The following is a 27,504-nucleotide window of genomic DNA, read 5'->3' as shown; positions in this document are numbered from 1 at the left end:
GTCCAGAAAAGTCCTAAACTTGCCCCAAACAGCTTAATAAAGGGATAAAAAATGGTGAGCTCTCAATGCTTCCCAACGTGCCCATTAAATATAGAAAATGGGTCCAAAAAGTGTCCAGAAAAAAAAAGTCAACAACTGACCCGAAATCATCTAAAAAGTGCCCCAAATGGTACAAAAGTCATAGTAAATTGTTCACAAAGGATTAAAATTTGCCCATTAAGTTATCTAAAAAGAGCCTTTAAAAAGTACAGCAGGGTATGAAATTGCACCACCAGCTGTCAAATGTCTCTAGAAAGGTCCTGAAAGTGAGCCAATGAGCTCCCGTAGTGTAAAAGGTGAAAACCAATAGCCCCTCAAGTACCAAAGAAAGAATCAAAGGGGGCCAGATCCCCAGCTGGTGTAAATCAGCATAGTCCTTTTGACTCCAGCAGAGCTACACCTATCTACACCAGCTGAGGATCTGATCCAGTGTCTGAATAGGGCCCAAGAAAAAAGTGTCAAAGCTGCTCCAAAATGTCAAAAAGGGCTCAAAATACACCCAAATAGATGAAAATTGTTAAATTAGGGCACAAAGTTCCCAACAAGTTTCCAAAAGGTCTAAAATATGCCCAGGAAGAGGCCAAAGCTTGCTTAGATTCAGTTTTAAAAGTATCAGAAAGAGGACTCACAGGGTGCATTTTTGACTCCAGGTGCTTAAGTCTCATACACTGCAAAAGGCAAGGGGGTGAGGGGGAATTTACAGGACATCGTAGAGACCCTACACAGCTGGAGCTAGCCAGGGGCATTTATGTAAGACAAGCAAGCTGAGTTTTATGGGAGGGCCCTAATCCAAGCTCCTTGACCTCGAGGGCGTGCGATCAGGTGCTGGGAGAATATGGCACTTTTCAAAGTTCTCTCCTTTCCTTACAGCTCCCCCAGGACACCACAGGTCCAAACCCCCGGAAATCAATCAGCCAGTCTGAGTCAAACGAGAGCAAAGCACAAAGCAGCGCCTGTGCCCCAAAGAGAGGTGTGCCAGCCAGAGACCCCACAAAGTCCACAGGGACTTTGCTGTTGCTAGCAATTTTGATGGGGCAGGCGCTCAGACACTGCGGTGCTGAGATAAAGCCTTATGCTAGCCAGATCTGTCTGCTTTCTGCCGCTGGTCTAGCTACCTTTTCATGACCTTTCGCCTAGGGCCTTTCAGGGCAGTTCCCATAAGCCCAGCTGCTAGGCTTGGGAGGTGGGTTATGTCTTTCCCTAGATATGCACCTGGGCCCTGACAATGCAGCAATCTAGCCTCTTCCTCCGCTTATGGAGTTCCCTCATTAGGAATCTCTTTTCCTTAAACAAAGTCCAGCTTTAATATGTTATTCTCTCCACATATGCCACACGTTAAACCTTTAAAACTTCATAGTAAAATTTTGGTGCAGATGAATTCCTCTGGGTATGGGCTAGATCCTCAGGGGTAGGCTGATTTACACCATCCCAGGATCAGGCTCTCCATGGGAGCAACTGCTGTCAGTGCCCCAGGGTGGTGGTCTGATGTCCGTTATCTCCCCTGCCAGGGGTGAGGAGGGTTTGCACCATTGCAAACGGGAGGGGAGTTCTCCACAAGACAGTCTCTGTAAATCAAGACTGGATGGTTTAGTAACAGATCCGCTCCATGAATTATTGCGGGGCAGTTCTCTGGCCTGTGCTGTGCAAGTCAGACTAGAACACAGTGCTCCCTTCTGGCCTTAGACTCTATGGATCTATTACGATGTGCTCCCCTGACTCCTGGTTTAAGAGGGACAAAGCAGACAGCAGCAGCACAGGTCCAAGGATCTTGGCTCTAGAGGTGAGAGGTGGTCTAGGGTTCACAGCCCATTCAGTCTTTGGCATCTCTGGTGGGATACCTGTCCAGTAGGAAGTGGATTTCATCAAGAGACCATCAGACAGCTGTCAGATGGTATCTACTTCCAGGGTTTGGATTTGACTAGGCAGCCGAGAAAGGCAGAGCCCCAAGCCCCATGGCTAAGGCTGTGTTATTGATGTGATTGGTCACGGATTGGATGAGAACTGCGACGCTGCCTGCTTGCTGTGGGGAAAAAGCTTGGGTCTCTATAGATGGTGGGAGGCAGTCTTGGAACCAGTTTTTCATTTCCTTACTGGGCATGTGGAGAAAAGCCTGAGCAAGTGGCCTTACAACACTAGGGCAGGAAAGCAGGCACTGCCCCACTGGATCAGGCCGGGCCCTGGCTGCTCACCCCAGTTCTTATACAGCACTTTCCCCCTGCAGAGCTCAACACACTTTAGAAAAGACATAAGCATCACCTGCTTACAGATGGGGAAACTGAGGAACAGAGTAGGTACAAGGTAGCCCTGGGAATAGAACTGAGGTCTTCTGAGTTCCAAACCGCTAACCTACCCCTAGGGTCCATTGTCTAGCCAACCTCTGTGCATATCCTGTCACTGACAGTGGCCAGCACCAGCTGCTTCAGAGGAAGGTGCAAGACCCCTGCAGGGGTAAGTTAGGGGATAGCCTTCCCCCAAGAACCCTCAGTAGTTAGAGTTCAGCTCCTGCCCCCAAACCAGAGGGTTTAGATCCCTTCCCAAACTCTAGGTTGTTTTTAATCCTTACCATGATAATTCTGGATGTTAATATTATCCTGATAACATTAAATCCCTGTTGAGCTCTTGACCTCAATGATACTTTGTGGCAATGAATTACACAGGCTAACTGTGTTGCATGAAAGCCTTTTGGATTAGGACAATGGTTCCCAAACTGGGGTTTGTGAAATGTTACAGGGGGTTCTTGGGAAAAAATTCCCTAATGGCAGACAGAACTGTCCATAGGGACCCTGGGCAGCATGGGCCAGCAGCCTGGAGCTTTGGGGACTTCCAAGAACTAAGCAGATCAAAGCAAGCATATCTATCACACTGAAGCGATTTAAACTTCAAGACTCCTTCTGTGAAAGGGAGGTGGATATGTTTTGCTGTTTTTTAAAATTAAATAGGCTGCTACTGTTGTTTTTAAATTATTATGAAAAACAAGTTTAAGCTTTGTTGTAACGTGCATTGTTTGCCTGGACTGTTCAGGCCCTGAATGCTTGTGTAGGAGGAACTCTTTGAGTTGGCTTCTTAAACACCTTCATGCTGTTTCACATCAGATACTCCTTGATGAAACATAGGAGCCAGAGGCACCAGTATGGGGGGTGATGAGGGTCATGTGCCGCCCCCACATCAGCGCACCTCCCCGTTGGTTCCTGCCCTTTTTTCCGGTGGCCCCCGTGGACCCCCCCACTTTTCTGGCAGTGCCCCTCAGCCCCTGAGGTGCGTGGGATCTTTGCCCCCACACCTCGTTTTTCTACTGGCACCTCTAACAGGAGCCTTGTCTTATAACAGACTTAATCAAAAGTGATACAAGCTACAGAAGTGAGATCTTGGAAGAGTGTTGCCATTTTCATAATGTAATAAAAATACTGTAATGATAAATAATAATTAATAAATAATGTGTAATAAGCATGTCATAAAAACAAATTGTATATGTCCAAGATCAATGCTTTTAATTTATGCTGAGGTAAGGGAGAAAATCCATGGAAATTTTCATTTTTAGGAGGGGGTTCATGAGACTTGACATTTTAGTGAAAGGGGTTCGCGAGTTGTTGAAGTCTGGGAACCACTGGATTAGAATGATGTAGTGAGAGGGTGTGGCCTCCCTCCAAGACTGGAAGCAGCAGGATGGGACAGGAAGTATAAAAGACGGGCCCTGTAGCTCAGTTGGGCTGGAGCCACCAAAGGAGACAGATGACTCCTGCCTGCTGCTGGGGCTTGAGCCCAACAGAGACCTCTACAGTGCTGAGGACCTGCAGGAGCTACCAGAGCTGCCTGCTGCCAGGGACGCCAAGAAGCTTCTGGGACTGCCATTAGTGGTGTACCTACAGGAGACAGAAGATGACCCTGAGACACAGGTACACCATGAGGGGAGTGTAGGAAAGTAGCCTATAGAAATTATAGTCTTGTTGGGTTGTTGTCTGAATACAGGTCAGCATGTTTTGACTGGATCTCCACTGACCCAGTGGCAGAATCATCTGCCACTGTTAGGGCCCAGGCTGGGACTCTCTACCCCCTGTGGCTGTCCCACCACCATGTTAGGCCAAGAGTCCTGTGTTTGTCTGCCATCTGCCAGAGCTAGGACATAAGGTCCTAGGCTGTTTGGTGCTCCGCCTCGCCTGAGGGTCGGAGCCCCTAGACTAGGGGTGGGCAAACTTTTTGGCCTGAGGGCCACATCGGGGAACAGAAATTGTATGGCGGACCATGAATGCTCACAAAATTGGGGTTGCGGTGTGGGAGGGGGTGAGGGCTCTGGCTGGGGGTGCAGGCTCTGGTGTGGGTCTGGGGATGAGGGGTTGGGAGTGCAGGAGGGAGCTCCAGGCTGGGATTGAAGGGTTTGGAGAGTGGGAGAGGGATCAGGGCTGGGGCAGGGGGCTGGGGTGTGGGAAGAGGCTCAGGGGTGCAGGTTCCGAGCGGCACTTACCTCCCAGAAGCAGTGGCATATCCCCTCTCCAGCTCCTACACAAAAGTGCAGCCAGATGGCTCTGCACACTACCCTATTCGCAGGCACCGCCCCTGCAGCTCCTATTGAAGTGCTGGACTGGGCGATTGGAGCACGTGGGAGCCAGAGTGGGGCCATGCCATGCCTCCAACCCTGTGCCCTGGCTGGAGTGGGGCTGAACTGAGTGGTGCAGCCCCCGACCCAGCACCCAGGCTGGAGTGCCAGAGCAGGGCAAGCTCCAGACCCCACTCCCCAGTGGAAACTCGGGGGCCAGCTTAAAACGGCAGGCTGTAGTTTGCCCACCCCTGCCCTAGATTGTTTGGTGCTCCACCCTGCCCGAGGGCCGGAGCCCCTAGACTGTTTGGTGCTCCGCCCTACCGCCTGAGATCACTAGACCGTTGGTTGCTCTGCTGTGCCTGAGGCCAGAGTCTTGGACTACTTGCTGCTTGGCCCTGCCTAGAGGGCCAGGGCCTTAGAGAGTGCTAGTTCCCCAATAACCCTTGCCTTTCTAGGGACCTAAGAGCAAGGGGCCGTGGCCTCCCTCCGAGACTGACAGGGAGGGATGGCCATGCCCTCCTACAGATGAGAGTCCAGGAGGCAGTTGGGGCTCTCAGACTGAGCCAACAGAGCAGAGCACGGAAGCAGTGAGCAGAGAAAGGGAAAGAAATTATAGGAGCTCAGGAGAAAGGGGACACAATTTGGTGTCAGACCCTTGCTCCACTCAGCACCTGCTGAAGAATCATGGCAAATAAAATAGCACCATATAATTATGTGCCTGGCAGGATTCACCAGTAGGGGAAGAGCCACCATACTGGGTCAGACCACTGTCCGTCTTGCCCAGTGTCCTGTCTCCAACCAAGGCCCATAGCAGAGCTTCATGGGGAGTGTACAGAACTGGGTGGTGATGGAGGGTTTTACCCTTCTCTTCTGCTCCCAGCTTCTGGCAGACAGAGATTTAGGGCTGCCCTGAGCATGGGGTTACATCCCTGACCATTTTGGCGAATAGCCATGGCGGAACCTATCCTCCATGGACTTCTCCAGTTCTTTTTTGGATCCAGTTGTGCTTTTGGCCACCATTTTGGCCAAACTGGAATTGTCTAAGAAATGGAGGCTAAGGTGTGCTCTGAGGGAGAGAGAGGAAATGCTCAGGGTGTGACAAGGGAGAGGTGGGATGAAATGTCTCAAAAGCACGTTCTAGGCCAACCAGCAGGAAACACTCCCAGAGGTGATGGCGGGATGTACCAGTAGATGGAACTGTCTCTTAGGGGAATGGCAGGAGCCCTGGTGCTAGGACATTTTAACCAGACTGGGAATAAGTGTAGGGCACCACCCTGCACTGGGACCTGGGCACCAGACTGAATGTCACCTCATAGGTCTGCATTGTGGTATACTCCTCATTTGGGTCCTGAGAGGAGTCTGGACACTGGGCCTGGGGCCACCCAAGAAGAGTCCAGCTCTAAACCCTTCCTGCTGTGCTTGCTGGTGGACCTGGGGCCCAGGGAGGAAAGGGTGAAGGGTCTGGAGGTGTCAGGCAGCCAGGCCCAGCTGCTTAGGCCCCAGGCAGAAAGGGACAGCTGGGGCCACAGGGCTGGAGAAGCGGGAGCTGCAGTGCAGAGAGAAGAGAGCTGTTCGGCTTGCGGCTGGGTTTGTATCACAGAAAGGGAAGAACTTCATCTGGGGCCGGGTTTGCTGCCGACAGGAGTGGCGGGGAGGAGCCCTGCTTGTGTCTTGGGATTTCCATTGTGAATGTTCATATTTATACAGTTGTGGCTCTCCACCTTTCCAAACCGCTGTCCCCTTTTCAGGAGGCTCATTTGTCTTGTGTACCCCAAGTTTCACCTCACTTAAAAACTACCTGTTTACAAACTCAGGCATACCAATACAGAAGTGTCACAGCACACTAGTACTGACACACTGCTGACTTTTTTGTTTTTACCATATAATTATAAAATAAATCAACTGGAACAAAAATATTGTGCTTACATGCCAGTGTATATAGAGCAGCATAAACAAGTTGTATGGAATTTCAGTTTGTACTGACTTGGCTAGTGCTTTTCCTGTAGCCTGTTGTAAAACTAGGCAAATATCTAGATGAGCTGATGTACTCCCTGGGAGACCTCTGCAGACCCCCAGGGATACGCACACCCCTGGGTGAGAACCACTGTTCTGTAGGAACTGGCCTTTACAGGGATGTTAGTATTTACCATCACGCCGATTGCTATTGCAGCCACCAGAGGGCGGGCCAGGCCTGTGCTGCTCCGAGCTGCCACCATCCTCTCTGGCCAAAACTTTCTGACGCACCTGCTGACTTTTGCCTGTTGCTCTAGTTGAGGAATCCTGGGCGTGACTTTCAGGGGCGCTGCACCCCCGCTCCAGCTGAAGGCCCTGGGTTTTGCAGCTGCTCAGGCTCCTGATATCCTGGCTTGTATCCAGGTGGGCACCCACCTCAGGCACTCGGAATTAGCTGGTGTAACCCGCACTCACACAGGATGGCACTCAGTCCCATCTGGGGTGGTGGGACACAGAGGGGCTGATGAGCCTCTGACAGTCTTGGCTAACAGATGTGAGTCTTGTCCCAGGTTCAAATGCCTGCTGATTGAAAGGCAGCACTCCTGAAAACTTGTTTCTATGGGCTCAAATTGGGAGACTCTCCAAACGTTAGAGGCCAGAATATGGTCCTGTGCCCAGTAGGCTGAAGGAAGGACTGGGAACACAGTCTCTGTCCCTTCAAGATCACATTTCCTCCATGGATTTGGGTTTTCCATATAGACAGGGTCGGGGAGGTAATATCTTCTACTGAACCAACTTCTGTTGGTGAGAGAGACAAGCTCTCAAGCTTCCACAGAGCTCTTCTCCAGGTCCAGATTTTCCAGACAGGCAGATCAAAGTCTCAGCTCTCCATCCCGGCACAGCTGATACAACTGGGCTGCCTTTGCCACTTTCCCTGGTGTAACATCAGTGTAGGTCTTCCTGCTTTACCCCTCCCAGGGATGAGGAGTAGGGCCTGCCCGAAGCATTCAGATCCCAGGAGTCAGGCCCCAAAATCAGGAGGCTGGCTTGACAATCATTATGTTTTGGAAATAATCATTTGTCCATTCTCACATCTTTTGGTTTTTGAGCCTCGAGGATGAACTCAGCTCCCATTTTCAGGCTTTTCTCTACTCCCAGGAGGGTTAGAACCTGACTCTTTTAAATGAAAGCTGATGACTGGTGTATGTGTGTTGCATTCCTGCATATTGCTTCCCGCTCCTGTTTGTTGCCTGCTTCTTGCTACCTGAACTCAATGTTCCAGTTCCTGTTCCTGGCTCTGTGTGCACATAGCACTGGCTGTGTGCCATGCCCAGGGCTTCCTGTTACATACCTGCCATCTGGGCTGCTGTTATGTTTGCTTCAGACTGGTGCTGACGTAACTGGTTCATGGCTTTGCATGTTTTGATTGATCACCTGCCTGTGTGTCTTGCTTCCATTTCCTTGTGTTCTGGGGTTGCTGTTCTGGGGTGCAGCAGAGAATAACATTATGGCAATGATTGCTTCTATCCTGCAGCCCATGCGGCCTGCACATCCTTTGGCTATTGACTGGTGATACTCTCCGATGCTGCTAGGTTACCCTTGCTGCAGAGCTGCTTTGACCAGGATGGCACTGATATGTATGATGGACTCCTGGAGCCCAAGTCCTCCTTTGATGTGGTTGTGCAGCATCTCAACGAATATTTTGGAACAGGAGATTCTGGCCTGCTTGAGAGGAAAACATTTTTTGAAGCTCGCCAGCAGCCCAACAAAACCACACATGAGTTTGCATGTCCTTTGTGGCGGCTGTCCCAGGACTGTAAATTTGGGGACATTATGATGATTATGCTCTGGGATGTTTTTGTGAATGGCGTGGGTGAATGGTTACTGGCTGAAGATGCTAGAATTCGAACTTCTGATGCTTTGGTTGCTAAGAGTGAGGCATGTGAGAGGGCTCAGGCTGAAAGTGGTTCTGCGTCTCAGACTACTGCTATCTTTGTGTCTATACTTAAACTGTCCGCTGCTGCTCCTGCTTCCATCACCCAGAGTCACACGACACAATCTACTCCCGTTCTACAGCCTTCGTGGCGAAAGTCTTCAGCTCCTCACTCTTTCCTCTGTGGTGGTGCAGGTCACTTGGCCAATTTTGCTGTCTGCCCAGCCAGAACTGCTATGTGTGAGTTTGTGGGACAGAAGGACACTTTGTTAGTGTGCCGCGGTGCACTGGTTCACAGTGATGGGAGGACAGAAGTGTAAATGTGGAATTGCACAAGACCACCTTTACCAGGGGACCCCAATGTTTCCTTTGGTACAATCTCCTCATGTGACAAGGCACTGGAGCTGGTATCCCATAGTGCATAATTTAATAGCACATCCCTAAAGTGCATGGTGGATGCAGGGCTGAAGTTAACGTTATCTCCCAGGGTTAGGTCATAATCTGGAAATTTGCTCGACTACAGTGGTTATAAAAGTTTGGGATTTGTACACTTTGCAGACAGTGGATGAAGTTGTGTGCTCTGTGCTCTACAAAGGCATAGCCATGGCTGCACAGTTTTACATTGTTAAAGGCACTGCTGCCAGTGGTGTTCCATTATTGTCCTACAATCTGTGCTCACAGTTTGGTATTACACATGAACTCGGGTGTGGTTCTATAGGCTAGAATAGAAGGGGATACTCAAAGTTTCATTCAGAAACATCTTGATTTATTTAACAGTGATGGTGTTCTGTCTACGGGATATGTGTACTCTATGCAGCTGAATTTGAATGCCAAGCCCTTTGCACTACCTGCATGGCATGTACCTCCTGCATCTGGAGACAAGATCCGCACAGAACTGAAGCACATGAAAGATTATGGTATCACTGGGGAGGTGGAAGGGCCTGCAGCTTGGCCCTCGCCCATGGTGATTGTATACAAGAAGAATGGCGACACTGGACTGTGCACAGATTATAGAGAGACAAGGCAGATGAGGTAATGTCTTATTGGATTGACTTCTGTTGGTGAGAGGGACAAGCTTTCGATCAACACAGAGCTCTTCTTCAGGTCTTGCCCTGATAGATATTACCTCACCCACCTTGTCTCTCTAATATCATGGGGCCGGCGCGGCTACACTACCACTGCACATGCAGATTTTAGGGCACTTAATAAATATAGGAAAAGTGGGTAGTTTCAATTGCCAGCCTTCAAAGAGGTGACATGCTGGGTAAATGGATCTTGGGTTTTCTCAGTGTTCGATTACTGGTCCAGTTATTGGTACATACCTGTGGCTGAAAGTTCGCAGTTGCTACTGACTTTCAGCACACCATTTGGGAGGCACAGCTATCAATGACTCCCTTTTGGTTTAGTTTCTGTGCCTGAGATATTTCAGAGTGCGCTCTCTCAGCTCCTTGATAATATCCAGCATGCATGGGCTCTTTGGATAACATTTTCATCTTTTTGCAAAGACCCTTCCTGAGCATAATGCTATTCTGGATCAGGGCTAACCCAACTCCCACAAGCTGGCATAAAGTTGAATGTGACCAAGTGCAGTTTTGCAAAAGATACTGTAGAGTTTCTAGGACGTTCTTTGTCAGTCCATGGAGTGAAACCAACACCTGAATGGCTGCAAGCTGGTGCTTCGCTACCATTACCCACTGATCATAGACTTTTATGCTCATTCCTTGGCCTAACTCAATACATAGGTGACCGTGCTCTGCCCCATTTTAGTGTCCTTGCCAAGTCACTGTGGGATTTAACTCAGGGCCAGAGACAGTTGGTTCAGACTAAAGAAGCAAAACATGGTTTGAAACCCTGCGTCAAGCCCTCTGTCAGATCAAATCCCATGCTTGTTTTGATCCAAGGAAGCCCATAGTGATTCAGACCGATGCATATGATCAGGGCCTGGGTGTAGCTCTGCTCCAGGAGGGATGGCTGATTATATTTGAATCTCTTGCTCTCACCCCCAACAGAAGCAAAGTTTTCCCGCATTGAGCTAGAATACTTGGCGGTGTCTTTTGTTGTTTTATGTCTTTATGCTCCTTAGTGGGAAGACATTTTACATGGGCAACAGATCATTGCCTATTTGGGGCCTCTACCATAAAGCCATTGCCTTGCTGAGTGTGCGGCTGCAGCAGTGGACTGTTCAGCTGCAGCACGACTTTACCTATCAGAGGAAGGCGTAATTTACTTGCCAAGGCTCTTTTGAGAAATTCTGCTGGGCTGGCGCCCTCATGTGCAGAAATGACAGAGTACACAGTATGCTTTTTACTGAAAGCACTAGACTTAGGGCAAGCCACTGATGTCTCTCTTCAAGGTGCTGAACTGTGCAAGGTGATCCATGCTGTACAAATGGAGTGCATGGACCCCATCCTTCAGAGAACTTTGTCTGCACTCTACATTTGTTGCAAGCTCGCAGTGAAAAGGTGCTACGTGATGTATCTTATGCAGAGTGGCCTGGGGGGTGATTGTTCCAGCAGTGTGGCAAGAAGCAGCGGCTGATGTGGCTCAGGAAGGACATTTGGGAGTTACAAAGATGAAGGAACCGCTGCGTAGTTATGCTTGGTGGTCAGGGCTGCACTCAGACACTGAGCATCATATGAAGGCAGGCTCAGCCTGCACAGTGCATAGAACTACTGTTCCTCCAGCCCCATTGAAACCGATCATCGTAGACAGGCCATGGCAGGGAATTACAGTGAGTATCGCTGGCCCCTCAGCTGCACTATACGGCTACTCACTGGTGACTGTTACAGACTATTACTCACATTACCCCTTTACATTCACAGTTTCACAAGGCACCTTGCAGGAGCTCATTTCGTGCCTAAGCACTTTATTTGCCATGTTTGGCCTACCAGGGAGGCTAGGTTCGGAAAACGGGACACCTTTTGCATCAAGAGAGTTTGAAGGCTTTCTGAGCCGTATCGGTGCAGCACATTATCAATCTGCTGTGTGCCATCCCCAAGGAAATGGAACAATGGAGAGACTATGCAGGGCTCTGAAGAAGCATGTAGCTCACATACTGGAGGAACTTCAAGATGCCCCCTTCCCTATTGCATGTGAGTCATGCGTTATATGATATTTAGAACACCTCACGAAAGGACTGGAGAAACCCCATTCTGTCGGCTCTTCAGCTGACCTTGGAAGATCAACTTGTCCATGCTGATGGAAAAGCTTCATCCCACCCCTTCACCATCCTCAAAGCCAACTGATGTGATGAGGAAATATGTGAGTTTCAACAAGCATATCCATGCAAGACTCCATGTGCCCTGTCATGCACAAGCAGCGTCTGTTAGGCCAGGGTCTGGGAGCACTTTCGATACTCACGGCATGATCTCAGATGTGTTGTTCACAGCAAGGTACGCTGCCTTCTGGAAGGATAGGGAATAGGGCACTCATTCTGCATATGATGATGATGTGTGACCAGCTGGGGAAGTTGTGCCACAGCAACAGCATCTATCCACTGAGCTGAATCAGAGGTACTGGGCTCACAGTATGGTCCTGGGCTCACCTGGTGCCTCCAGCAAGGTACCCCTGAATTTTGGAGGAAAAGAGAAGGAGAGAGAGAGAGAGAGAGAGTGTGTTGTCTTCCTGCTTATTGCTTCTGACTCCATGTTCCTGTTGAAGCCCTGAGTCCCGGCAGATGCACCTCACGGGACTGAAGCCCCAAGACCCCCTGCCCACTGGGCAGAAGCCCCTATACCACCTTCCCACTGCAGGGCAGAAGCCCCGAGCTTCCCACACACACACACACCCTCTGGTAGGTGGAGAATGGGGGGAAGGATAGGGGACTCCGAGTTGCACCTTAATTGTAAAAGAGTCGAATGTGACTCACGGTTTGGCTACCCCTGGATTAGAGCTTTGCCCTGCTGCTGTTGGCTTTAATCTCCCCTCCCCCATGAAAGTGCTCTTTTGGTTGCTTCCTTGAGGGAGTAGCTGTTTTCAGTGGTGTGCCGCAGACTGTAGCCTGGGAAGGACTTTAGGATTCACTGGAATGCAGCGAGTGCTATATAACTACCCTAATAAAATCCATAGTCACCCAAATAACCACTGTGCGTCATCACTTAACCTCTCAAACTTCATGACAACAATGGGAATATTGCTCAGCGCCTCCTGTTCTAAAAGCACGGGCCTCAATTACCTAAGCTAAAGGAGAATCTCTGCTAACTACACGCAGAACAGGGCGTGCTTTAGCAGCCTGCATTTGGTCCAGCAAAGGGCAGTGGCAACACATGCACTGCTAAGCACAATAATATCTACACAGAGGGTTAATACTGTGCATGTTGTTAGAGGGCTTATTCCTTCACTCTCAGCCTTCCCTGGTCCTTCTCGCATGAGCAGAGAGCAACAATACCCAAAGTCCGAAGGCGCAAACAATTCGATATTTATTGGGGTGAACTTCCACAAGCTTAAATTTAAGTTCCTTTTCCTTATTTTTCGAATCCCAACTTACTTCCTGGTTGCCCCTAATTTATATAGTAATATTTTCAGCTATATCTTAACCAATCATTCTACTAAAATTTACCTAACCAATCCTAACGTATTGTAACATGATTAGCTAACCAATTATATCCCACCACCTTCATTAGTTTACACCTAGCAAAATTAACTATACAGCAGACAGAAACAATCACAGAACCAGACAGAGACCATGCAAATAAACATACAAAACAATACAGAAGTGAGGATTTCACAACTACATCTATACAGACATAAGGGTTCTCCAGCTGTGTCTATTGATACGTGAGTTCTTGCCAGACAGGATGCGATCAAACTAAATTTCCTTTTACATTTTCTAGGGTCTTCCCTTTCTCTGGAGGTGATAGATCGAATTACCTTCCTAACAGCCCCAGATTGCCTTATTTTAATGTGACTAGTTTGGAATGTGAGGATGTGACCATACATTTCCCAGTTTATGGCTGCTAAAGAACTAGGCCTCAGACTGTCACAGTAAGAGAAGGCCACTACACAGACAGTGATTTTTGATTCTTTTCTTTATACCTCTATAACTAGCTAAGTGATAAGAATACACCTAAATTCTCAAAGTATAGGCCTTTGCAGACAGGCCTGAATATCTATGCAACAGATAACCCCATGCAACAGAGCTTTTGTTAATTTGGGAGCCAGAAATTTGTGCTGCTGATAACATGAAGTTCAAGTGCTCACCGCTGTCATTCACACCAACTGGGACTGATGAGTCAGTTGGTCTCTTCTGCCAAAAGTCCAGTCCAATAATCTCCGACAAACCCAGCCAGTGAGGACTTTGACTGGTGTCTGGGTCACAGGCTGAGATGATGACACAGCAGCAATGCAGCCAAATTTAACATTCATTGTGAAATACACTCTACAAATAGCACTGCTGGCAAAGCCAAAGCCAGTTTCCCTTTGATATTCTGAGCGAGAGCCACAAATGAGTCTGCTGTGGAAATGCTGAGGGGGCTCCCTGACCTCCTGTCAAGCTGAACAAATGGCCTGAGGCGACGAGGCCATTTTTGTGTGAACAATAAGCAGGATTGGCCTAGGCCGGTTGTTGGGTACCAGGTCTAGCACTGCCTGATGCCAGCCTGATGCAGGTTTACCACAGCTGTGGGTTAGGTCATGCCAGGGAAGGCCTTACTGAGGTGTAACGCTCACAGAGGGGGTGTTATTAGGGTTGCCAGGTGACTGGTTTTCTACCGGAACACCCAGTTGAAAAGGGACCCTGGCGGCTCCTATCAGCCCTGCTGACCAGGTTGCTAAAAGTCCGGTCAGCAGCACAGCGGGGCTAAGGCAGGCTCCCTGCCTACCGTGGCTCTGTGTGGCTCCCAGAAGCAGCAGCATAGGGGCATCCAGGGGGCTCCACGCACTGCCCCGCCCCAAGCACCAGCTCCGCAGCTCCCATTGGCCGGGAACCTCAGCCAATGGGAGCTGGGGGGCGGTGTCTGAGGATGGGGCAGTGCTCAGAGCCGCCTGGCCATGCCTCTGCATAGAAGCTGGAGAGGGGACATGCTGCTGTTTCTGGGAGATACCTGAGGTAAGCACCACCTGGAGTCTGCACCCCTGACCCCCTCCCACACTCTGAACCCCTCAGTCCCAGCCCAGAGCACCCTCCTGCACCCCAAACCTAGGTCCACCCCAGAATCTTCACCCCAGCCGCAGCCCTCACCCCCCCAGACACCAACCCCCTCAGTCTCAGCCCTGATCCCCCCCATCCTTCAAACCCCTTGGCCTCAGCCCGGAGCATCCTCCTGCATGCCAAACCTAGGTCCACCCCAGAATCTGCACCCCAGCCGCAGCCCTCACCCCACCCCAGGCCCCAACCCCCTCAGTCCCAGCCCTGATCCCCACCATCCTCCAAACCCCTTGGCCTCAGACAGGAGCATCCTCCTGCACCCCAAAGCCCTCATCCCCAGCACCACTCCAGTCTGCACCCCCATCCGGAGCTCACAGACACTCCCTGCACCCAACCCCTTGCCTTAGCCTAGAGCCCCCTCCTGCACTCTGAACCCCTCAGCCCCAGCCTGGAACCCCCTCCTGCATCCCAAAGTCCTCATCTCCAGCCCCACACTAGAGCCTGCATCCCCAGCCAAAGCCCTCACCCCTCCCTGCACCTCCACCTCCATCCCTACCCCAGCCCAGAGCCCCTTCCCACATCCTGAACCCCTCATTTGTGGCCCCATCCTGGAACCTGCACCCCCAGCCCAGAGCCCTCCCCCCCACACACATCCCAACCCATTGCCTCAGCCCACACTGCCTCCTACATTCCAACCCCCTGAGCCAGTGTGATGAAAATGAGCGAGTGAGTGAGGGTGGGGAGAGCAAGTGACATGGGGGAGTTGGGGATGGGGTGGGTGGGGGTGGCGGCGGGGCCTCAGAGAAGGGGCAGGACAGAGGGCAGGGCCAGGGTGTTTGGTTTTGTGCGAGTAGAAAGTTGGCAACCCTAGGTGTTTTCCAGCCCAGAAGAAGCTGCCCTTACAGTCGATCAGTCACTCAGAGGTGAACAGGAAGCTCAGAGAGTGGGAACACACTAATGGCCTGAGCCAAAAGCCACTCAGACCCTAACAGAGAGGAGCACCCCACAGTGTATACACAAATAGACTTTCACTGCACACGTGTAATGAACCACACCTACTATAGGAGAGAAGGCTTTGTCCAGGCTAGGGTGCTGGTAAAAGAGTTTATGGATGACAACCTAGCTTATACAATTAGGGTCATTAATAGTAAACACCACAATCAAGCTGGCTTCATGTCAACAGCAGCTTGACAAAGCTGTTTGTATCTAGCCATCACCATCAGACTGTTACTGATGGATTTTATTCTCCCCAGCCCCTCTGATGTAGGGAAATATTATCCCCACTTTGCAGTGAAATACATAGTGTAACCCAGAGAGTCTGTGACTGGGACAGGCATTCAAGTCAGGCCTCCTGCATCCTAGTCTATGTAAGAGCCAACAGGGCTTGAACCTGGGTTTGCAGTGCTGTTAGATAGCAACACTGCAATGCTGACACCCAGCAGCAGCAACCAGCTTGCCCTGCATTTTATCCATGACCCAATGTGGACACAGACCATGGACCATCCCATCTCAAGGGGTCTGACAGGCAGTAGCCTCATGGCTTTCTAGAACATAAGAACAGCCATACTGGGTCAGAGCAATGGTCCATCTAGCCCAGTATCCTGTCTTCTGACAGTGGCCAAGTGATTCAGAGGAAATTAACAGAACAGGTAATCATCAAGTGACCCACCCCCGATCGCCCATTCCCAGCATCTGGCAAACAGAGGCGGAGGACACCCAAAGCACTGGGTTGCATCCTGCCCATCCTGGCTAATAGCCATTGATGGACCTATCCTCCATGAACTTATCTAGTTCTTTTTTGAACACTGTTATAGTTTTGCCATTCACAACATCCTCTGGCAATGAGTTCTACAGGTTGTCCATGTGTTGTGTGAAGAAGTACTTCCTTTTGTTTGTTTTAAACCTGCTGCCTATTAATTTATTGGGTGACCCCTAGTTCTTATGTTATGAGGAGTAAATAATATTTCCTTATTCACTTTCTCCACACCAATCATCATTTTATTAGACCTCTATCATGTCCCCCCTTAGTTATCTCTTTTCCAAGCTGAAAAGTCCTAGTCTTTTTCATCTCTCCTCATACAGAAGCGTTCCATAGCCTTAAGAATTTTTGATGCCCTTCTCTGTATCTTTTCCAAATCTAATATCTCTTTTTTGAGCTGGGGTGACCAAATATGCATGCAGGTGTCTCTGCAGACATCAAACATAATTGCTAGATAAATTGCATGTGCAAGACTAGAACCTTGCTCCTCCAACTCCGAAACCACAGACATTGCTTGACCTAAAGAAAAATCTTCCTGTGTATGAGCCCAACATCTCACCTACTCACATGGCCAGTAGATTACATATTCATCTCAGACAGTGATAGCAAAACAAGGACATGACACACACACCGCTGACCAGCATGTTCCTCATTCAGAGAATAAAGTGCCCCAGAATTCTGATGCTGGAATTCCCAGGGGACTGTTCAGACATTCTTCATGAGAATGTGCCTTCAGACACTACTTGCTGCTGAAATATACACCCTACCCATCTGTTAAGAAGGAGAAGTTCATTTAAAATGTGGTTACTATAGCCGCTTCCCCCAGTCCCTTTGATTGTGTGTTCTCACTTCCACCAAGCTCAGCAAGGGAGTGCTGGAGATAGGATTAATACAGAAGGACTGTCACCCCTTGAGCCAGCAGAGGGTGGAAAACCCTGTCCCATAAAGCTCCAGCGAAGATAAATAGCCTAAAGCTACAAAAAGGGCATGAGTCCAACAAGGTTTAGGGATGATTGACCTGGGGGTGTAGGACTTCCAAAATGCGGCAAGCTGCCCCATATGTCTGATTGCAAAGTGAACTGCAAGGGATTTTTTAAACATGAGGGGGGGGTTAAATGTATGATTTATAAGTTAACCCCATTGGTATTACTCCAACCACCTTTGCGAGGGTGACTCTGCTGCCATGCAGAAGACCAGCAGAAGCTCTAAATGCCACTGATGTCCTCAGAATAGAACACAAGCTTTGCGTGCTCTCTGCACAGAGGGAAATTCACCCAGGCTGTTAAATTCCATTTCTGTATGGTGACGCTCTGATGGCATTTCTTACAGCTGTGTGAAAGCAATGTCACCTGTGAAGAGTCCTCATTTAATTTCAGGCCATTTTGCAGCCCAGAAATTGTCGTTTGTGTGAAATGTATGTGGCCTGTGGCAATTCTCCTGGTGAAAATGTTTGGGATGTTGAAAGTGTGGAAGTACAGATTTTCTCCAACAAAAATATGCACATCTTTTCCATGCAAGTTGATTTCCTCCACCACCACCCATACAAAATATGATAAGGATCAATTTTCAATTAAAATGGAGTCATTTTCAAAGCCATCCTGTCGTTTGAGCAAAGAACTGTGACCTGGCTTGGGTTGTTTGTGTGTTTTGGTTTCTTTGGAGGACGGGGGTTGTAGGAAATGCTGACCATGTACCCTCTGAAAATTGGGCCCCTTTGTGCTGAGTTTAGGTGTGGGAGGGGGTTCTGAGCTGGGGCAGGGGATTGGGGCATGGGAGGAAGTGCAGGGTGCAGGCTCCAGGTGGTGCTTACCTCAGGCAGCTCTTGGGAAGCGACATCACGTTCCTCTGGCTCCTAGGTGGAGGGACCATGGGGCTTTGCATGGCACTGCCCCAGCAGCTCCCCTTGGCTGTGGTTCCTGCCAATGGGCGCTACAGAGCTGGCACTCAGGGTGGGGTCAGAGTGCAGAGCCCCGGGGCCAACCCTGTGCTGGAGGGACATGCCGGCTGCTTCCTGGAAGCTGTGCGGAGCTGGGCAGGGAGCCTGCCAGCCCCGCTGTGTTGCCAATCAGACTTTTAACGGCCCGGTCAGCAGTGCAAACTGGTGCTGCCAGGATCCCTTTTTGACCGGATGTTCTGGTAAAAAACTGGACACTCTTCAACCTCACCCTTGACAGCCAACTAAGCACACTGCAAAGTTCCCTTCAGGCCTTGCTAGAGAATTCTTTTGTTTCCTTCTAGTCTTCATAGGGCTAATACATAAATATAGTATCTGAATTGAAATCAATGGAAACTTTGCCATTGACTTCAGTGACTGGCTGTCACAGGGTGGGGAGTTGGACTCAGTTCCACCTGTGCCTAGCCATCTGTGACCCAGCTGATGGATTTGGGCCAGTGGTTGGGTCAGGTGACCAAGTATCAGATGATAGCAGCCTGGGCTTCCTATATGAAGCTGTTTCAGAAAGAGGAAAGGGCTGGGTGATTTTAGAGATGGGGAATGGATACAAAGTAGTGGGAGGGGGAGAGAAAAGAGTAGAAGCAGAATCCAGTGATGTTAGCAAAAAAGCAAGGGAATAAACCAGGATATTATAATTGTAAGCTTCCTAGGCAAAGAAATAAGATTAGGTGATGTTAATAGAGGCACCGACTCTGTGGGTGCTCCAGGGCTGGAGCACTCATGGGGAAAATATGAGGGGTGCTGAGCAAGCACTGGCAGCCCCCCTATCAACTCCCCTCACCCCCCAGCGCCTCCCAAATCCCTGCACCCCCAGCTGCCTGCAATTCACCATGACTCTCAGCTAGCCAGTAAAACAGAAGGTTTATTTAGATGACAGGAACACAGTCCAAGACAGTCTTGCAGGTACAGACAACAAGACCCCCTCAGTTAGGTCTGTCTTGAGGGGTCAGGGAGGCCAGAGTCCCGTTGGGAGGCCAGAGCCCCATCTGGGCTCCCCTCCATTTTCCCAGCCAGTTCCAAACTGAAACTCCCTCCAGTCGTCTCACCCAGCCTCCACCCCACCCCAGCTCCTCCCCCAGCCTTTGTCCAGTTTCCAGGGCAGAGGTGTCACCTGGCCTCCAACCCCCTCCTGGGTTCTCATGTTACGTGCTCAGGTATCCTCCCTCAAGGAAAGTTTCCCATCCTCAATGCAGACAGTCCCAGCAAAACTCCCCTGCACCCTTCCCAGGTCAACACTCCCCACTCAGTATTCAAAGAACACATTAAGAACATTCCCACTTGGTCACACATCCACTTTTGTGGATCATTTGCCTGGGTTTCATATTGAAATTCCTACTGTGTGTTTCCACCCTACCCATATCATTCCTTTGCCCCATATAGTGTTAAATAATTGCAAGAGAACCCTCAAACTGCTTTCAGAGAGAAGTTTCAACATTATCTTACATCTATTATCTTTATCTGGAGATATACTCTTGCCGATATCTATTGCTTTCTCAAGTTCCCACATACAAAATCATTCATTCAGCGTAGCACCGTCCTCTTTACTCCAACTACATCATAGATCATGACTTTCTTCAATGAATTGTCTTTTAATCTGGTGGAAAATTTTGCTAAGATTTTCATCATTACTCACCCCTCAGAAAGTTTCTGCTAAAACTTCTGTTTTCTCATTATCAAAGCTTCTAACTGTGTTGTCAGTCCAGTAAGACCTGGGATGTGAGAGGAGCGGGGATGCGGCACGCTTGGAGGAGGGGGGCGGGGGCTTGGCTACCGCACTGATTTTTTCTAGCTGGTGCTCCAGTCCCGCAGCACCCACAGAGTCGGCACCTATGCATGTATCACAATATCAAAGAAGGTTGGGCTGATACTTCCCTGTGGTGTATCATTTTTAATATTATACAGGGAAGTATCAGCCCAACCTCATTTGATATTATGATACGTGATAGCCCAGAACAAATACATGCCCAGGTAGGTGTCACTCTATTCGCAGATGATTGTGCTCTGTGCTCTGATTGTGCTTTGTGGGTTAGCAGCAGGAATATTGAGATGGCAGAAAAGATCATCAACACCTTACGAGAGACCTCTAGGGAAATGCCTGGGGTTTCAGGGTCTCCATTGCCAAAGCCAAAGAGTTGATCTTTATAAAAAGAAAAGTGGCAAAGGAACACAAGCTGTATCTGTATGGAAAACAGACTGAGTTAAGGTTCAAATCCTTAGGGATAATATTTGATTCTAAATTATTTTAGAAATATTGTATAAACTGTGTTAACGATAAATGTACAGAAATGATTAACCTGCTTAAAAGTCTCTCTGGGACTAACTGGGGGCGGATAAGAAAGCACTGCTGATGGTATATAGAGCCTTAATCAGACCAGTTATTGACTATGGCTGCCAAGCTTTTAGCTCAATATCAAAATCAGAATTTACAAAATTAGATTTAATACAAGCCCAGGCACTACGAATTGCATGTGGTGCAGTTATTATATGCACGCTACACATAGCTTCTAGCAAAATGCCAGTTATACTGCAAATGAAACTACTGGACCTGATCATTCTGGGTCAAAGTTAACAGGAACCACAATGATGGAAATACCAAACAAAGATGTGGGAATGGTCGGGTTTTCGACAGGTGAACTATAACATGCAATGTTAGAACTCCACATACCGTTCCAGTTAAAATGTGGATGCAGAAGTTGAAAAACAAGGAAAAGCAGAATGAAATCAAAACTTTTAGTCATGGGAAAATTAGTTATGGATGGAAAGTTGCATGTTCAAGTGTGGATTTAGACTTATTTTATAAAAAGAAGGGTAAAAAAGAGACAGAAGTATACCACTATACAGATGTAAAATGGAGATGGTTTTGTCAAATACATACAGATGGGTCCAAAAAAGAAAAAAACAGGAAAAGTAGAGATGGCATATTGTACACCAAAATTGGGAACTGGGAATCTAAAACAATATGACTATATGGCTGTCATGACAGTCAAATTACTAGCAATAATGCTAGAATTAAATTGGACCTGAGATGTCCACCCAGCAGCAGCCGTCATCTTGTCTGATTCAGTCTCAGACCTTATGGTAATAAAAAAGGGTGTCTCAGCTTGTAGAAGTGAATTAATCAATGAAGTTATATTTTGAATAACACAGTTAGTACAGATGGAGGTTAATGTAGCATTAGTCTGAATCCCAGCCCATACTGGGTAACAGGGAACAAAATGTCAGACAAAGCAGCTAAAAGCGCTGTAAGGCCTGGTCTACACTATGAGTTTATATCGAATTTAGCAGCGTTAAATCACGTTAACCCTGCACCCGTCCACACAACAAAGCCCTTTATACCGATATAAAGGGCTCTTAATACCGATATCTGTACTCCTCCCCGACGAGGGGAGTAGCGCTGAAATTGGTATTGCCATTTCAGATTAGGGTTAGTGTGGCCACAATTCGATGGTATTGGCCTCCGGGCTGTAGCCCATGAAAGCTTATGCTCAAATAAATTTGTTAGTCTGGTGCCACAAGTACTCCTGGTTTTTCTGCAAACATTACATTGTTCTTTAATAAAAACCTCAGGGAAATTGAGTATTATTAGAAAGGCCTTGTTACATTACTGAGAGACACAGGGTAAAGCAAGAGAATATAAACTGCTGAGTACTGAGGAATTAGAGTCAGTAGCAGGTATGGACTATTCAGTCAACTCTGCTTCACCATAAAAAAGAGAAATGGGGGGAGGGGCTAGGAAAGTCAGGAGAAATCTTGTAGGAGCCCAGAGTGGGCCTGGCACCAGGAGGCACCTGCCAGGGACCCAGATGGGCCCCTGGGTAAGGAGGAATAAGGGGAAAGTTCTCCCTACCAGCCGGAGGGAGAGGTCTAACTGGAGCCACCCGCACTGAGGGGCAGGTGCAAAACCACTGAAGGACTGCTGAGCCTGGAGAAAAAGGCAGGGAATGGAGGGTTGGAGCTTTGTCTTTAAATTGGTGACGTTAGTAACTCAGGTCTTGGAAGGGTAGAGCAATGTGAAAGTGGCACTTCCCTTGGTAGAGAATGGGGAAACTCAGGCAGCAGCAGGGTCTGACACCAGATATGGGGATTCTCTGTTACAGGGGACTATTGTTGTTGGGAGGAGGGGGCTGTTTGTTTTTATTTCACTCTGGGTTAGCCTGGGTATTTGGCCATGATGGGGTAACAGGAGGGGCAGCATTCAGAGGCCTCTGGAGCCTACATTACACACTCCACAGCCACCCTTAGACCTGGATTCTGCAGACGCTTAGCAGGTGCTTATGTGCTTTGCTGATTCAGGGCCCGAGTGGCTGTATTGTCAGAAGTGGCTAGTGCCGGCAAGCTCCCACTGACCTCCAGTTGCTCAGCACTCTGGAAATCTGGGCCCTTCCAGGTGACCAAGGGCGATAGTGGTCCCAGTCCATTCGGGGTGACAACACTGTTAGTGTCTGTAGGCTGCTGGGACCACCTCACTGGCCGATGCAGCAAACAAAGCTCCTAACAGCAGCAGGATGCCTGTCCCTTTATGCACAGAGAGAGGCGTTCATTTCTCCAAACCCAAATCAGTCCAACACTGAGCAGGCAAAGCAGATCTGTTCCCCTGGGCAAGAGGGAAGAGGGGAATCTGATCCCTACCTGATCTCTGCAGGGAGCAGTGGAAATAAGGTTTCTTCAGGTATATGAGCAACAAGAAGAAAGTCAAGGAAAGTGTGGGCCCCTTACTGGATAAGGGAGGCAGCCTAGTGACAGAGGATGTGGAAAAAGCTAATTTACTCAATGCTTTTTTTGCCTCTTTCTTCATGAACAAGGTCAGCTCCCGGACTACTGCACTGGGCAGCACAGCATGGGGAGGTGACGACCAGCCCTCTGTGGAGAAAGAAGTGGTTCGGGACTATTTAGGAAAGCTGGATGAGCACAAATCCATGGGTTTGCGCTGCATCTGAGGGTGCTAAAGGAATTGGTGGATGTGATTGCAGAGCCATTGGCCATTATCTCTGAAAACTCATGGCGATCGGGGGAGGTCCCAGATGACTGGAAAAAGGCTAATGTAGTGCCCAACTTTAAAAAAAAGGAAGAAGGAGGATTCAGGGAACTACAGACCAGTCAGCCTCACCTCAGTCCCTGGAAAAATCATGGAGCAGGTCCTCAAGGAATCAATTCTGAAACACTTAGAGGAGAGGAAAGTGATCAGGAACAGTCAGAATGGATTCACCAAGGGAAAGTCACGCCTGACTAATCTAATTGCCTTCTATGAGGAGATAACTGGATCTGTGGATGAGGGGAAAGCAGTGGATGTGTTATTCCTTGACTTTAGCAAAGCTTTTGATACGGTCTCCCACAGTATTCTTGCCGGCAACTTAAATAAGTATGGGCTGGATGAATGGACTATAAGGTGGATAGAAAGCTGGCTAGATCGTCAGGCTCAACGGGTAGTGATCAATGGCTCCATGTCTAGTTGGCAGCCAGTTTCAAGCGGAGTGCCCCAAGGGTCAGTCCTGAGGCCGGTTTTGTTCAGTATCTTCATTAATGATCTGGAGGATGGTGTGGACTGCACTCTCAGCAAGTTTGCAGATGACACTAAACTGGAAAGAGTGGTAGATACACTGGAGGGTAGGGACAGGATACAGCGGGACCTAGACAAATTAGAGGATTGGGCCAAAAGAAACCTGATGAGGTTCAACAAGGACAAATGCAGAGTCCTGCACTTAGGACAGAAGAATCCTATGCACTCCTACAGACTAGGGACCGAATGGCTAGGCAGCAGCTCTGCAGAAAAGAACCTAGGGGTTACAGTGGACAAGAAGCAGGATATGAGTCAACAGTGTGCCCTTGTTGCCAAAAAAGCTAATGGCATTTTGGGTTGTATAAGTAGGGGCATTGCCAGCAAACTGAGGGACAAGATCATTCCCCTCTATTCGACATTGGTGAGGCCTCACCTGGAGTAATGTGTCCAGTTTTGGGCCCCACACTACAAGAAGGATGTGGAAAAATTGGAAAGAGTCCAGCAGAGGGCAACAAAAATGATGAGGGGGCTGGAGCACATGGCATGACTGAGTCTGAGGGAACTGGGATTGTTTAGTCTGCAGAAGAGAAGAATGAGGGGGGATTTGATAACTGCTTTCAACTACCTGAAATGGGGTTCCAAAGAGGATGGATCTAGACTGTTCTTAGTGGTACCAGAAGACAGAACAAGGAGTAATGGTCTCAAGTTGCAGTGGGGGAGGTTTAAGTTGGATATTAGGAAAAACTTTTTCACTAGGAGGGTGGTGGAGCACTGGAATGGGTTACCTAGGGAGGTGGTGGAATCTCCTTCCTTAGAGGTTTTTAAGCTCAGGCTTGATAAAGCCCTGGCTGGGATTATTTAGTTGGGGGTTTGGTCTTGCTTTGAGCAGGGGGTTGGACTGGATGACCTCCTGAGGTCCCTTCCAACCCTGCTATTCTGTGATTCTAAGGTACAGTCGGGCCTCGATATACGCGGTAATTTTTTGCATTATTTCAGTTATGCACGGTCAATAAATTGTGACCCTTTTTTTTTGTACACGGTATGGATTCACTTTTACATGGTGCAGTGCGATCACCAAGATGTACAGATCAGTGGCATAGTCAGGATGGGACACTTGGGTGGGCTGCAACTTCAGGTGGGTGGGCAATGGCAGGGGAGGAGAGGCAGTAGGAATGGGGCAGAAGGGATCGGAGCTGCCTCCTTTCACTCCCTCCAGTTGGCCTTGCGGGGGACAATGGACACTCAGACCAGGGGCCCCCGAGCCCCAGGTGCGGACCCGGAGATTGGGGTCAGGGTGTGGAGGCTCACATGGTGAGTGGAGTCAGGGGCTCGCCCCGCCCAGCACTCTAGCTGGGGAGCGGGTTCGGGGCTTGCCCACTCCCTGGCTGGAATGCCCAGCGGGCGAGCGGGGTAAGCCCCCAACCCTGTTCCCGGGCTGGAGCGCCAGGCAGGCAGGCGGAGCAGGGCGAGCAGGCAGAGTGGGACAAGCGCCCATGCCCCGACTCCGCTCCAGAGTGGAGCACTGGCCAGTTGGAGTGGGGCAAGCCCCAACAGCCTGACCCCACTCCCCATGTGCACGCCTGGGGCTGGGAGACCCCTGGCCAGATTGTCCATCTCCCTCTGCAAGGCAGCTGGAGGGGGTGAGTGGAGGCAGCCCCAATTCCTCCTGCCTCCATGCTCCCCAGCCTCCCTAGACACCCCAGACGAACCCTCAGAGTTCTGACTTCAACAACATCAGCATTATCATCATGTCAAGTTCATCTATGATACTCTATGCTCTTCAACATCAGTAAAGGTTAGTAGCAAGTATAAATTTAACTACATTTTTTAAATAAAACCTATATTGGATTGTAGTGGGCCGGTGTGGCTCCCCTCCTCCCCAGAGAGGGCTGAGCCCCGGCACAGGCCAGAGTGGGCGGAGCTACGGAGCTCTGGGCCCGCCCCTCAAAAGGTCAGGCAGTGACCCGGAACTATAAAAGCCGGCCCTCAGAGCTCAGTCAGGCCCCAGCGGCTGGAGAGAACAGACGACCCTCCGGGAGCTCGAAACTGGGAGCCGCCAGCGACCCAGGGGAGCCGCCCGGACTGGCCGGAGCTTCCCCGCACTCGCTACCAGGAGGAGCTGCCTGAGCTTCCCCGCGCCTACTACCCAGAGGAGCCGCCGGGGCTTCCCCGCGCCTGCTGCTACACGGATGAGTCGCTGGCGCTACCGTGGCGCGAGTATCCCGAGGAGCTCCCGGACCTACCACCCAGCCCCGGTCATGACGAGCCCATGCTCCTGGACCCCGCTGAGGCCGATGTTAGGACCCGGGTAGGTCCCGAGGGCGAGTACGGAAGCAGCCCGGGGGCAGCCGACCCCAGTCAGGCCGAGTAATTGCCAGAGCCTATGTCAGTGTGTTGCGGCCAGGAACCCCACTGACTGACCAGCAGAGTGACAGCCGCTGTTAGGGCCCCAGGCTGGGACACAGTGGAGTGGGAGGGCATGCGTCCCCTCTGCCACCCCACTCCAGGCTAACTTCCTGGGCGAACTTCCTGGGCCAACCGGAGCAGAGTGGCCCGGCGTGGCTCTCCTCCTCCCTGGAGAGGGTCGAGCCCCGGCACCCCCACGTTTACATGGATAAATTAGGGAGGTCATCTTGTGAACCTGGAACCTAAATCCTTATTTCCCATAGATCCTTGGTATCTTTTTGCACAATTTCTATTGAAACGCCGTGCAAATCGAGGTTTGACAGTGAAGGGTATGCTTATGTTCATTTTGGATAAAATGTGGTTTGCGGAGTGCTTATGCATAGGGAAGCATGCTGTGGCTCACCAGCCTAGGAATATTCCAGAGAAGGCCAGGGGAAGGGGGGTGAGCTCAGCATGTGGAATGGAGAACTATGACCATGTGATAAACAAATCCATATATGGAAAGGTTAACTCAGATTGGTTAGAGGGTCATGTTATGTAAGTTGTTATGTAACTTGTTATGTAAGTGCCATGCGCTATAAAATAGCAAGGGGAGGGGCTCCTTGCTGGAGGGATTCCGCCTGATTTTTGTACCAGGGGCTCTCCTCTTGTACATATTGAATAAAGCCTTGTTGAATTGAATCAAATCGAATTGAATCACATCGAATCAAAGTCCCTTGATTCTGCCCAGCATCACACTCATCGGGAACCACAAAATCCCAGCGACTGTAATTGTAGCCTTTTAGCCTGAAGATCAGCTGGGCCTCAGATAACAGGCCATCACTGAATGCCAGAGATTTCCATGCCCTCCCTTTCCAGAGCCTTCTCCACTTTGCACGTATGTATTACAGAAGCCCTGTAGTGAGGCAGTGTGGCTCCCCACCGCCCTGGAGCAGGACAAGTCCATCCGCAGGCTGGAGTGGGTGGAGCTAGGGAGCACTAAGCCCGCTCCTCAGAGGGTCAGGCAGTGACCTGGAAGTATAAAGGTTCACCCTCAGAGCTCACTAGAGGTTATTAGACACTCAGACTGGATAACATAATTGGTTAGATAGCACCCTGGGCTGCAAGTCAGGAGATCTGGATTCTAATCCTGTGTCACCTAGCATACTTTACCTCTGTTTTGTGGGCCAAGGTCTGTCTCTTAATCTGTGTGTATGTGTGTGTGTGTGTGTGTGTACAGCACCTCGCACAATGGGACCCTGAGCTTGGTTTGGGGCCCAAGATGCTCCTGCCATACAAATCATAATATACTTGGGGATACGAGCCTGGGATGCCAGCAGTTTGGGGGCCTGTTGTGCCCAGAAA

At 49.6% G+C, this 27,504-nt stretch overlaps 2 protein-coding genes across 2 annotated transcripts in view; both read right to left on the bottom strand.

Moving 5' to 3' along the window:
- The window catches only part of WNT8B (Wnt family member 8B), a 54,578-nt gene extending 34,630 nt beyond the window's left edge, over positions 1 to 19,948 (bottom strand). The window contains exon 1 of the mRNA XM_050960275.1: positions 19,891 to 19,948. The gene's annotated coding sequence lies outside the window, so the exon portion shown is untranslated. The remainder of the gene's footprint in view (positions 1 to 19,890) is intronic.
- SCD (stearoyl-CoA desaturase) overlaps positions 1 to 27,504 on the bottom strand; it is an 870,279-nt gene that overhangs the window by 806,224 nt on the left and 36,551 nt on the right. The window lies entirely within an intron of this gene.

This window comes from Gopherus flavomarginatus, chromosome 6 (genome assembly GCF_025201925.1).
Source record: "Gopherus flavomarginatus isolate rGopFla2 chromosome 6, rGopFla2.mat.asm, whole genome shotgun sequence".
Lineage (NCBI taxonomy): Eukaryota > Metazoa > Chordata > Testudines > Testudinidae > Gopherus > Gopherus flavomarginatus.
The sequence above is the reverse complement of the archived record's forward strand: the minus strand, read 5'-3'. Positions and strand labels throughout refer to the sequence as shown.